We start from the raw sequence: 12910 nt of genomic DNA, 5'->3' as shown, positions 1-12910 counted from the left end.
TCAGATCACATTTATTAAATACTCCGTACATGGTGTTAGAGCGGGCACTATATAAAGCAGTGTCAACGGACTCTCCTTTCAGTGCCTCACACACAAAAAAACAAACAATACAGACCTAGGAATATTCATCTCATTAAACAGAAGTAAAGTTTAACATACAGCAAAGCAAGGTGGCAGAACAAGTGTATTATCTTTGCTTTTACACGAGTTTTTCTGTACATGATAAACATTTTTATTTGGAATTGAAGCAAGAAGGGAGGAGTAGGGAAGCTTGCTTCCCACTCAGATTTTTATACAGTAGGTTGTGCCCTATCTCTTCTACCACAGAGAGATAGCCTCTCTCTGCAAAGAACTGAGTGGTGCTGCTGACAAAGAACCTCAGTCACTTGAGTGGAGACATATGGGCAACTTGAGTCCTCCTTGTTTGAGTAGCAGACATTGCTGATGGCAAAGCATTTTGGGCAGAGAGGTGGCTCATAAATGAGGAACTTAATCTAAGAAACTGTGGGTTTCTGAGCCCTAAGGGTACTAATTGTTGGTTTCTTCACAGCTCACTTTCTCTCAGGCCCCACCCATCACTTCAGAGAACTTGTTGACGACAGCTTTACTTTCTCAAGTCTTGTACAAAGGCAGATGTCTCTGAAAATGCAGCTTACGCAAAACATCTGTGTGCATGACTCTGTTCCCACGGTGTGTTTTCCTGTACTGCTCCCCTCCACCCCCCCCCCACCCCCCCCCACCCCCCCCCCCCCCCCCCCCTGCCTTTTTTGGGTTCTTTTTTAAAATTGAAAACACAGTATAACCATCATTAAAAAGAAATTTACAAAAAGAAAAAAATCACCCACAATGCCTCCATCCTTACTAATAGCCATCTCCACTCCTGCCATATTACCTTCCTATTCTTTACATGCATAGCGTTTTGCCTGGTTACGTCCTTTTTCTTAAGCCGAATTTCAGATACTTTGTCATTCAGCCACTTCCCTTTTTTTTTCCCCTGATCCTGGCATCATCTTTTGGTTTTTGGTCTTGAGTTACTGAGAGGGCATTGCAGCTTATCAGCATTTTGTCAGTGAGTCCTCTTTCTCTTATTTTCCTTTCCTAGATCCAAGTATTCTAGTGTTTAGAGTATGGCTGAGATCCAACCTTTATTTTTAAAAGTAAGACACATATATGTGCAGGATTTTTAATTTTCTTAACGTTTAAAAACTGGTGTTTTAAATTATATTGAGTTTCAAGGCACATTGCTGTGCCCACCCCAGGGAAGCCTCATTTAGGAAGAAACATATCTACAAACTAGAAATATTGATTTGCTGCATGAAATATATTTATTAAAATGTTGATAAGCATGTAAAAATAGAAATATATATTCTTTACCCTGATAGATGAAAGGAAATATACAAGAAAAGTAAAAGCTAAGTAAATAGAAGAAACAGATTAGTCCATATATCAGTATTTATCATAAATATAAATAAACATTTCAATTCATACAGCCCTCCAAAAAGAAAAAAAATATGCACTTTTAAGAATACCTTCAGCCACCTTCCTTTTAGACTTCCTGTGGTCCCCTGTGCTTAGGTATTTAAAGGGTAGACCTCTGTGGTGTGTAGGGTCCCCTGATGACTAAGGAAGTCTGCAACACTTACATACAGCCTTGCTATCTGTCTATGGCCATGTGAGAAGGTTAAAAGATCCTCCTCAGGGTTGCAACTTTCCTTCCAATTATTGTGCAAAAAATCTGCCTTTGGCAGTTAAAAATAATTTCCTTTTGTTCCTTATGTTTTCCTTTGTCCTGAGTTGCCACTTGGAGCAGTTTTAGGACCTAGCTCAACCAGTACCTAAAAACATTTAGGTGTAAGTTGTAAGATTGTTCCTACACTGGAGCAAATATGTGATGATTTACCATTTTTCCCTCCACCACATTTAAACACACAGGCAAATTTTAATTTACTCTTGAATCATTTTGATTTTAATATTTTCCTGTTTTTCCAAATCCTAACTAAAATGTTTGGAATTCTCATTGCTTCATATTGCACACTAGAGTATTGCAAAATACTACTGTGTGATCTCTTTGTCCCTAGCCCTCTGATTTCTTATGAATACTATCTGGAAAATAGGGAAGAAAGTGCTGTGGGTCATTGCTTCTGCATGAGTTTATCTAAAAATGTGCATCTAGTAAATTTGAAAAATTAACTATTAAACATTAAATCAGGCATCAGGAAAGCTCAATAAATTAAATTTGCAAGGAAAAGTGGAGTAACTTTTTCACCTGTATTGGTGGTACAATTCTGTGATGATTCTGTAAGACAGTAGGAAACAAGGAACATCAGGTCAATTAAAAAATGTCAGCTGATTAAGGCCAGAGGCTGCCTGCCATTTGCTTCTCTCTTTTCCCTTTTCTCTGACAGCTCCTTAAATTGTCCTTTGAACTTTGCCTTTTGCTATTTGTTTTTTTCTCTTCCTTCTCATCCTCTTCCTCCTCCTGCTCGTTAGTCATCGTCATCATCATCACTAGTATTACTATTTTACAAAAGTTAACTTTTTTTAAGTGTCAGAACCTAAGCACTGGCAACAGTGTTCTTCCTAGATTTCACTGTGCATCAGTATGGGGCTGAAAGGATCTGTAATGTGCATTAAGACAGTTACAAATATAAGGATTTTGCCCACGGACTTTTAAAAAGTCAGACAGTGCAGTGGATAGTAAAGAAAACCAGCGAGTAGATTTAAAAAAGAGTCAACATACTTTGCCATGCCTTTCTCTCTTCCCCTTGGTTTGATAGTTTGAGAATTAGTATCTTTGAGAGACTTAAGAGTGCCTGTTGGCAAATTATTTCATTTTCTTAGCCTAGTAAGGTAGAGAACAGCTATAGAAGAATTGGTTAGGCAAGGAAAAATGATAGACTGATGTTCTACAGACTGGGTTAAATTTTTGTGGCCAGTGAATTTTGAGAATTACTTGTAAGGCTGCGGTAAGGTAGTACTGAACTAACTCAATTTAAAACCAAAACCAAAACATAAAACCTTGGTTTTCTGATAATTTGAGAATTCTTTCTTAGAACCCTCTCGGTACCCTACTAGGTGGGCTACAGTGAGACTGCATTGTACAAAACAGGCAAAGAACTCAAGACTACTAAAGCCATGGAGTGGAGTTTCAAAGTACAAAACAAAACAGCATAACTTGGAAATAGGCCAAAGTTTGATCCTTGCTTTGTCATGCTGATTGTGTAATTGGTAAGCTTAGGGAAGTTACCCTCAAAACCTTTGTTTCTTCATCTGTGAAATGGGAAGAATAACTTCTGTTCATGAAGTTGTTGCGAGAGGGTGATTGTAAAGCACCAGGCACTGTGCCTGACACAGGGCGGGTACTCAGTAAATGATAGTTACAGCATCTTTAAGTTTACTTCATAGTGCTCAGAGCCAGCACCTAACCACTTCCACCACCGTCACACAACTCCCGGAGAGAACATTTTGATGGACATGCCATTGTACCCAATTCCAGGTTTTCACAAAAAAAGTTTGTGAAGTTAATGGCAGAGTTGTTGCCATTATTATCAACAAACAATAGCTATTCAGTAGACAGCTTACTGTACAGGTCTGGGGCTTTGGTGATAAATCTGAGCTAGAGAACCAATTTGGGAGGCGAGACAGTCAGGCCTCAATGATCGTTCCCAATGATTCTTGCCTCCCACTATTTACATCCCTGTGTAGTTCCCTCCTGCATTAAATAGAGCTGACCTATGTAACTAATAGGATATTGCAGAAATTATGGTGTGTCACTTCCAAGGTTAAGACATGAAATACCACACTTCTGCCTTGTTCTCCCTGGGATCACTTACTCAGGGGAAAGACAGCTGCCATGTCATAAGGTCAGTCAAGCAGACCATTGCATGGCAGAGAGCTGAGGCCTCCTATCAATAGCCATGTAAGGGAGCAATCTTGGAAGCGAAGCAGATCTTCCCAGCCCCGGTCTAGGCTTTAGATTACTTCATTCTCATAAGAGACCCTGAGCCAGAACCACCAGCTGGCCTGCTCCTGGACTCTTAACCCACAGAAACTGTATGAGATAATACATGATTTTGTTGCTTTAGGCTTCCAAGTTTTAGGGTAATCTGTTATCTATCAGTAGCTAACTAGTCAGGAGTCATCCTTTATCCTTTATAGGACAGGGTGGCCATGAAAGTGGATGAGGGCATCCAAAAGAGTATGTATAGAGCAAGAAGAGGAATGACAAGGAAATGATAGAAGACAACATATTTAAGAGGTTGGCAAAAGAATAGGAGCCCGCAAATGAAAATGTGAAGGAATAGAAACATAGGAGGAATACAAAGAAAGAATATTACAAGGTCATCAACGATATCAAATGGTCAAGAAAGATTAGGACTGAAAAATGCCCATTGGATTTGACTAACCAAAGAAAATCTCAACTACAGTGCCTTGGAAGCCAAATTAGAAATGAAGTGGAGACACTGAGACCTGTGCCACTTGCCCTTTCCTATCTCTTTGATTTCATCTTCTACCACACGTCTTTGGCTCACTACACTTCAGTGCTGTTGACCTCCTTGCTATTTCCCATACCAGCCAAGTACACTTCAGAGACTTTGCATTTGCTGCTCCCTCTACTTTTAATGTTGTTTCCCCAAACAGCCACACAGCCACCTCCCTTACTTCCTACACATCTCTGCTCAAACGTCATCAGAGAGACTTTCCCTGGGCATACCTTATAACACAAATACATACAGCAGCACTCACTGTTACTCTGCTGTTTTTCTCCGTAGCACTTACCATCATGTGATATCTAAAGGGGCAGCCACTGTGCAGCTCTGGCCAGTTTTTGCTAGGCATGAATGTGGACATGTGTGTTCAGATTTTCTCATCTTTCAAGAGAAGCTGGAAATTCTGATTTTTAAGTACAATTAGTTGTAAATGAGTTTCAGAGCCCTGTGAAGGTCAGACAATCTGTCTGGTGTAAGAGCAGTGAGCAGGGTAGGGTAGGGTATCTGGCAGAGGATCTCGAGCTGGGGTGCTTAGAGAAGTACCAAGTTGGTTCAGTGTCTTAGACGCTAAGAGGAGAGAGTCTCAAAAAGGAGAAAGGGATTTGCTAGTGCCCATCAAGGCTCCAGGTGCTAAATGAAAAACAGAAATTGGTGTCAAGCTAAGACAAGGATCTTTGTCCTTCTGATCTATCACTTGGGTAATCACTGGCAGACTTAGGATGGGGAGGAGTTTCAGAGGTGGGACAGAAGCAAGATGGCAGCAGAAAAAAAACGACTGACAAGGGAAGAAAATGGAGACAGCAAGTATAGACTTGCTGTAATAAAGAAGAGAACTTAGAAGGGGACACAAGATCAAGTAAGGGTTTTGTTTTAAGGATGTGAAAGAACAGAGTTGAGCATGTTTCTGGGCTGAGGAGAAGCGGTCACTAGAGAGAGGGGTGACTAATTGGTAAACTAGGATACAAGGGAATGGGGTCAAGGACACAGGTGAGAGGGTTGACTTTTGATAGCTGGATGCATCATTCTCTCAGATTGGAGAAAGGCGATAAGTCCGCAGGTGAGGGAAAGTATCAATAATTGGGAAAAAGCACACCAGCTAGCCTCCATTTCTTGATGGTGTAGAAGACCAGCTTAAGTGGAGAGTTGAAGGAAACAGGAGTTGTGATGGGACTTGAGAGCGAGGAGGGTTTGGAGCAGGTAGGGATGGAAATGGTGGGGGGGCTGTGCCTGGAGGGATTAACTGCCCAGCTGAGTCAACTCAGCGTTGTTGCTGTCATCTCTGACATCTCTGTCACTGAGACCATGGATGTGCGCCGGCATCCAGAGGCATGGTTTCATAATCTCCTTAAACATTGGGCTGCCTTTCATTTATTCAATATATATTTATTGCACGTGCACTTAGTGTCAGGTACTATGCTAGACATTAGAGAGATAACATTAAACAAGGCAGTTGTTCCCGCTCAAGGAGCTTGCTGCTCATACAGAAAATTATAAATAAGTCATCAAAAAATACTATAATTTTAAGCTGTAGTAAGTATTATGAAGTGAATTCAGAAACAAAGAGAACAGATTGCAGGGAAACCAGTTAGGAAATAGGACATGGGACTAGGTTGGTTAGGGAAGGAAGAAAAGCCAAAAAGAGGTAGATGGCTTGGGAAAAAATTGAGAAATCAAGGGGTGGGAGTCTCAACCAGGTTGAAGAGAGAGTGAACACATGAAGGTCACAAGAGAGGGGGTTGTAGTCAGAAAGTGGGAGTTTGGCTTCTGAAATCAAGTCCATCAAACTCTGATGCCTTCGAAAGGGACTCTGGGAATTAGAAGTCTAAATGGAGTCCAGGTGAAGGTGTTTGAAGATCAAGGGGACAAGAAATTTGGGGACAAGCTGTTGGATGTTCATCTCTATGAACAATGGAATCTGTTAAGATTGTAGTAGGAATCAGGGTTAAAAGAGAGAAGATTGAGCAAAATAAGGAGTAAATTAAAGCTAGTGACAAGGATGTCAGAAGGTGACAGCAACAAAGACTAGAAGGTGCCCTGAGCCTCACAAGAGGCTTTGCATAAAGGTGAAAGAGAAATGGTCTGAAAGCAGGGGTTGATGTTTTGGCCAAGTGCTTAAAAGCCCAACTTACATTCCTTCTGCAGGTGTGTTTAAAATACCTGGAAAGGCATTTGTTGAATCATGCAAATGAAATAATATTTCAAATGCTGAACAGTTTTTCTTAGTTAATCTCCTTTTGTTTTTTGTTTAATCCCACCAACTATTTAAAATTTGGTGCTAAGTAATGTTGGTCATGTCTCTTGGTGATCAGTACATCCAGCATTTTAAATACTGAGAAAGAACTGTTTAGGTCATTTAGTCTTTGGTTCAGACAGCTTTTAGGCTTTACCTTTTTGAAAGAAAAGTATTTAAGTCTAGAGTTTTGGGCCACAGGACTGAGAAGCTTTATTAATTCAGCCTGTAAAGGAAATGGGCTCCTCTGAGCTGAGGTGGTTTCTCCACTCCTTGGAGGAGGACCTTCTTGAAAACAAAACTCCCCGGCACTGTCAGTCATCAGGCGGACTAGGGTCCATTGTGTTAGGAAGTGCCTGAAACCAACTCCTTTCATAGGCACCTAGGGTTTTTTTTTTTTTTTTTTTTTGGTGGTGGTGGTGGTGGGTGGGGGAGAGGGGGGAGTATTTGTTTTTATTTCTCTGAGGAGGGGTAGATGGAATATTGGCAGATGGCTGTTGGAGATGAGGCTGAGACTTGGTAGAGTGGCTGCAAAGGGACAGAGATTAGAAGGTGGCAGTAGTGTCATGAGAAATTCTGGTCTCTGAATCTTAGCTCAAACTCAGAAGTGTTTGGGGGCCAGACTGCTCAGTGTAATTCCAGGGGTGGTGGCCGCCTGGAGGAGCTGGAGAGAGTGGCTGCTCTTCTCAAAGGTATTCAGAAATTAAAATGATTTTACATCTGTGCTGGTCTCACAAAATGTGCTGAATTAGGCCCGCCTACTACCAGTTGGAGCCATGACCTAGACCCTCTCTGAGGGCCCTCCAGCTCTGACCTTTCATTATTTGGTAGTACTTCAAAACTCCAAACCAAAATCTAAACACTTTTAATCCCTGACAGGAGGTCAAGTGTGTATATGACCAGACAGCATCTAGAAAGAAGCACCTTTGGTCTGAGAGAAGACTGCAGAGGAACCAAGGGCTGGTCAGGCATCCACTTCTTTTCCCATGTAGGCTTTCTTGCCCTCATGCCTAGGCCTCATGGTCTTTCTTACTTCTTGTTTTTGGCATCTAGTTTTTGATATTTTTTTAAAGCAATGTTTAATATCCAACAAACATACTAAAGGAAAAAGAAAAAAGAAGGAACTTTAAGAAACAGCATGAAAGTATTTGCCTCATGGGAGTATGTCTAAATATTTCCCTATCCAGACCTGAACTTTGTTTTCAGGATACCATGAAAAGTAGAAGAAATATCACACCAGGCTTTGCCATGAAATCCTGCCTTTGTTCTCTTTAGATGAACTGACCAGATGTGTTTTTAACTTCTGGTTGCTTCAGATTATTAAGTCAGCAAATATGTCCTGTTATGGTAACTGCTAACTTAAGATAAAGGGTTAAAGTGCCGCCCTGGGTTTCAGATGACATGGGCCTTAGTCTGTGCTCCACTGCTTTCTAGCTGTGTGACTTGGGGCAAGTCATTCACATCTCTGAACTTCAGTTGATGTACCAGATTGTTTGTTGCAAACTCAGAAATGAATTTTAACTATCTTTTTTTTTTTTTTTTTTTTGCGGTACGCGGGCCTCTCACTGTTGTGGCCTCTCCCGTTGCGGAGTAACAGGCTCCGGACGCGCAGGCTCAGCGGCCACGGCTCACGGGCACAGCCGCTCCGCGGCATGTGGGATCCTCCCAGACCGGGGCACGAACCCGTGTCCCCTGCATCGGCAGGCGGACTCTCAACCACTGCGCCACCAGGGAAGCCCTGAATTTTAACTATCTTAAGCAAAATATTTCTTAGAAGGATGTCAGAGCTTACCTAATGGATGGGAGACTAGAAGACCAAACTTAGAGAACAGGCAGGAGCAAAGGGCATTCAAGGAAAGCCCAGGAGCAGGAGTCGACTGTGCTATACCTTGCTACTCTCCCCACTGTGAATGTGACCATCCCCCATTCTCCCTACTCACTTGGGTCACTTGCCTGAGATTCAGGAGAGAGTTTCCAACTGGCGAAGCCTAAACCACATGCCAGCTTCCTGCAAGGCCCCTTGCAGTTCCAGAGTTGGAGGGTCACCATGACCAGGCACATTCTCAAAAGGAGACTAGGGTGAAATTAGAAAGGAGAACTCTATTGCTGGACAGCCAGAAACCACAAATGTCAACTCAGATGTGCCCCCATCTATAGAAATTAGAAGGTTGAATTGTATGGCCAGTGATAAAATTATTGATCCTAGATTGTGTTTCTATCTGGACATTTCTAAGGTGTACATGTTTGAGGCAAAAATGGGATAGATACAAGATCTTATCAGTAAATGAACATTCAAAATGAATATTCTGGGGTTTTTCCCCCCTCCAATTTATCATCTGTAGGGAAAGGACCGGGAAGATTAGTCCTGGTGGAATTTGTCCCTCAGCCTTGAACAGACAGACCTTTTTTTTTTTTTCTTCTTAGATTGTAGAAAAGTAGGAAAGGGGGGAAAATAACTGCATCTGAAGGTAGTTGTGCTGGGCATTGTGCAACAGAGTTTAAGAGGAAGATTAGCTGGAACTAAAATGGTCTGGTGGTTGTAGTTAATGAATAAGAACTGCCTTAAGCTCTTATCCACTTTGCCAATAACCGGTTTACTAATGTACCCCAGCCTCTGCTTGTCTGCTGATAGAGAAAATATCCCGCTGCCTGCATTCATAGGCATGTATCTGGGAGTTTATGTCCTGGGTGCAGAGAGGGTCCCAGGTATCCATTGCCATTCCAACACTGTCACTTGAACATATGGCCTGTATGTTGGAGATGGGGTTGGGGATTGTTTAATTACAGAGAATAGTGCATACAGTATTTGGGTTTGGATTTTCTCCCGTTGTATTTCTCCCGTTGTAATCTAAATTTCTTTAGGATTACAGAATCGAAATTTTCTCACTACCTGAAGTGTGCTTTTGACTTTTGTAGCCATGTTTCATCCATCAAGGCACAGTGATTTTGTCCTTCCTGTTTTTTGGATTTAGCCAAACTTTTTCAGTAGGCACTAGTATTGATAGCTCTGTAGTCCTTTGGCCTCTGGTCTGATATTTGAAACTTTTTATTATGAACTTAGCTTTCTGTGGGATGTGGTCACACTGAGTGGGGACACGAATTCCTTTCCACCTAATGGGATTGACAGAGCTGCCCTAGTACCTTGAATCTGAAATTAAGCAAGTAAATAAGCAGAGAAAGCTTATCAGGAAAGGGAGAGTGTTGTTAGGAGAGTGGAATGTATTTGCAAGTTTCCCATAAGTGAATATTCTTCAAGATAAAAATATAACAGTTCAGATTATGTGTATTCGAATTTTACATAAATGCTAACTAGCTTACCTCGTGCAATAACATTTTATGCCATCAGTATTACACAATAATTTACCTATGAATTTTGGCTTCAGGCAGAAATGCCAAACAAACTCAAGAGTTTGGCATTAGAAACATTATAAACATGAAAATCTACTTTCTTCATTTTAATGTTAAAGTAAAAGCATTACACCCACTTTATGAAACTTGATTTCCCATAGTGAATGATTCATTTCATCTCGTGTGTTACATGTAAAACAGAAGAATGTCTGTCAAACTAACATGTAGCAGTTTGGCCAGGTGTGTCATTGCTTTGTTTTGCTTCCTTGGCCTTCCTGCTGGTCATGGATGACCACCCTGGCCACATTCCTCAAAGGTTATTCCAACCTCAGAACAGTTAAGTATTTTCTTCACTTAGTTGACCTTTTCCTCTCCACTTTGCCTGAGAAGAAACTGCCAGTTAACGAGTTTCGTGCTTTGCAAAGTGCTTTTGATTGGGAGGGATTGGCACAGAGTGCTTTCCCAAATTATTTAAAACAGAGTGCTCTTTCCTCTGTTTTTGAGACTAAAATGCTACTGTCATTCCCAGTTCTTTTCTCTACTGTCCAGCCCATCTGGATTCATCTCTCAGCCAGATGTTCTTCATTCCCCTCAGTAAAGTCTTTCTGTTCATGGCCTTGATAGGGGGAACAAAAAAGGAATAAGAGTTGAGATCTGAATGGATTTCAGTCCTTTTCTTTCACTTCTGTCTCCACTTTTAAATTCTGTGCTGTTGAAAAGTTCTGTAGGGAAGGCATTGTGTTTCATCTTCCATAAACTATATCATAAAACTAGAACAGCATAATAGAGAGAGAGTGATTCAGAGCATGAGCTTTCAAGTCAGAACTTGGTTTGAATCTTTACTCAGAGGATGGCTAGCTAGCTGTATGATCTTGGGCAGATAATTTACCACCTGTGAGCCCCTCAGTCTCTTATGTGTAAACTGGGGGTAAAAAATAGTACCTACTTCATAGGATTGTTGTGAAGGTTAAATGAAACAATGTAAAGTGCTTAGCTCAGTGCCTGGCACACTGGGCATCTACTCAAGTTAGCTGTTATTAGCTCAGTTCATGTATCAAACTAGGGATGACTTTCCATTTGTTGAGCAAGTGATCTTACGGCAAGAGAAGGGTAGATGTTCTTCAGACGTATTCTGATAAAAACTGGAGAATGTCACTGTCACTGTGTTAGAAAGATGATCCTTGTCATTTTCTCATCAAGCAGCTAATGACTCTCCAACTTTAGATTTGGAGAATGTTCTTTATCTTGTGTTTTCCTTAATATGGGGGTTCTTAAGTCCTTTGGGGTTTGTGTTTAACTTGGACATCTGTAATCACATACAGATGGCTCCATAGAATTTACTGGAGCATTCCTCTTCCTGGGCCAGGCTCCAGATAACTGGTCAGTTCAGAAAACATGTAAAAGTTTTCACCTGCCTTTCTAGATTTTAAATTAGAGACCAACTCTGTGTTGATTGAATCTTTAGCCAGATGCTTCAGAAACACGAATACATGTCTCTCACTATTCTAGCAAGATATGCTAAGCCTTTACCTTACACTGAAGTACATGTGATTAAATATACGTATTATTTTCTTCATATGCAAATAAAGCATTTAATTTTCAAGTTGAAATTGATCCTCCTAAACTCTGGTGATTTCGAATTTTATTTTTTCACTTCCATGTCGCCATCCCATCTTTGATAGCGTTTATAGAACTTTGACTTTTTTTCAGTGATGAAAAGGGTTTTTTGTAATTAGCTACACTTTCATTCCTGGTCCCCTTGTGATCAACAGTTTATGCCACTTTTTTGATAACTGGGGAGTCATAATCTGGGGCCACAGAATAAAGAGGATTGATCGTACCATCCAGAGTGTATCTGCCATGACTCTCTGGGGGCCTAGATCGCACCTACTAGGGCAGTCTCCTGGCCCAGCTGGACCTGCTGTGCATTTTGTTGTATCAGAAAAGTTTATTGAGATTTGTATAAATGACTCAAATAGAACGGCATCTTTTGCCTTATACCAATTGTGACTTTGACTCCTGGTTTTTCTTTTATAATCAGAAATTTTCCAGGTAGCTTTGAGTTAACCAAGAGCCCTTGTCCTCCACCCCAATCCTCCCCTTGTGAAAGCACTACATACATTTTAAAGAAGACACTTAAGAAATATGCTTTAAAGCATAAGCCACAAATGTATCTAAGAACAATATTCCAGAACTCTAAAAACCAGGAAGTTGGTGTGTTTGTCAAAGAGAAACTACTTTTGTCTCACAAAAAGAATGACTGAAATAAGCTCTCAACAAATACACTTCTTTAGTAGATGTAGAGACCACTTTGTGTACTGGAAACCAAAGTGCCCATAGCTGTAACTTGCCTGCTGATAGGTAGACGATTTAGCCTTTATTTTTAAAATATTTTCGTTTTGTAAAACAGACAGTTGCTGTGTTGGCAGCAGTGTGAATGTCATTTCCTGTCTGTGGTGTACCCCACTCATCCTGTCGCTCAGACATTTTGTTTTAGGTTGTTCCTGTAATGTGAGTGAAACAGAGTGACCCACAGCAGGGTGACATGTGCATACCACAAATGTAACAAGAGACAAGACTTGTGCAACAGACCACAAGAGTGCAATGCTTTATTTAAAGATGAAAACAAAACAAAACAAAGGCAGCCAGCACGCAGAATTGTAAAGTGGCCGCTATGGAGTCTTGTGTTTGTTTTTAGAAGACATGTTCCAGTCTATTTGGCAAGTTACCTTAAAGGTATATCAGCTTCATGCCACATGATTAAACGATAAAATTGAATCAAGGACTGACAACTGTTATAGAGATGATTTAATTTCATTTAATCGATTAATTTATCATCACA

At 40.8% G+C, this 12910-nt stretch overlaps 1 protein-coding gene across 1 annotated transcript in view; it reads left to right on the top strand.

The window, feature by feature from the left end:
* SSH2 (slingshot protein phosphatase 2) overlaps positions 1–12910 on the top strand; it is a 104753-nt gene that overhangs the window by 24791 nt on the left and 67052 nt on the right. The window lies entirely within an intron of this gene.

The sequence above is a fragment of the Phocoena phocoena genome, chromosome 19 (assembly GCF_963924675.1).
Source record: "Phocoena phocoena chromosome 19, mPhoPho1.1, whole genome shotgun sequence".
Lineage (NCBI taxonomy): Eukaryota > Metazoa > Chordata > Mammalia > Artiodactyla > Phocoenidae > Phocoena > Phocoena phocoena.
This window is presented reverse-complemented; position numbering and strand designations above follow the sequence as displayed.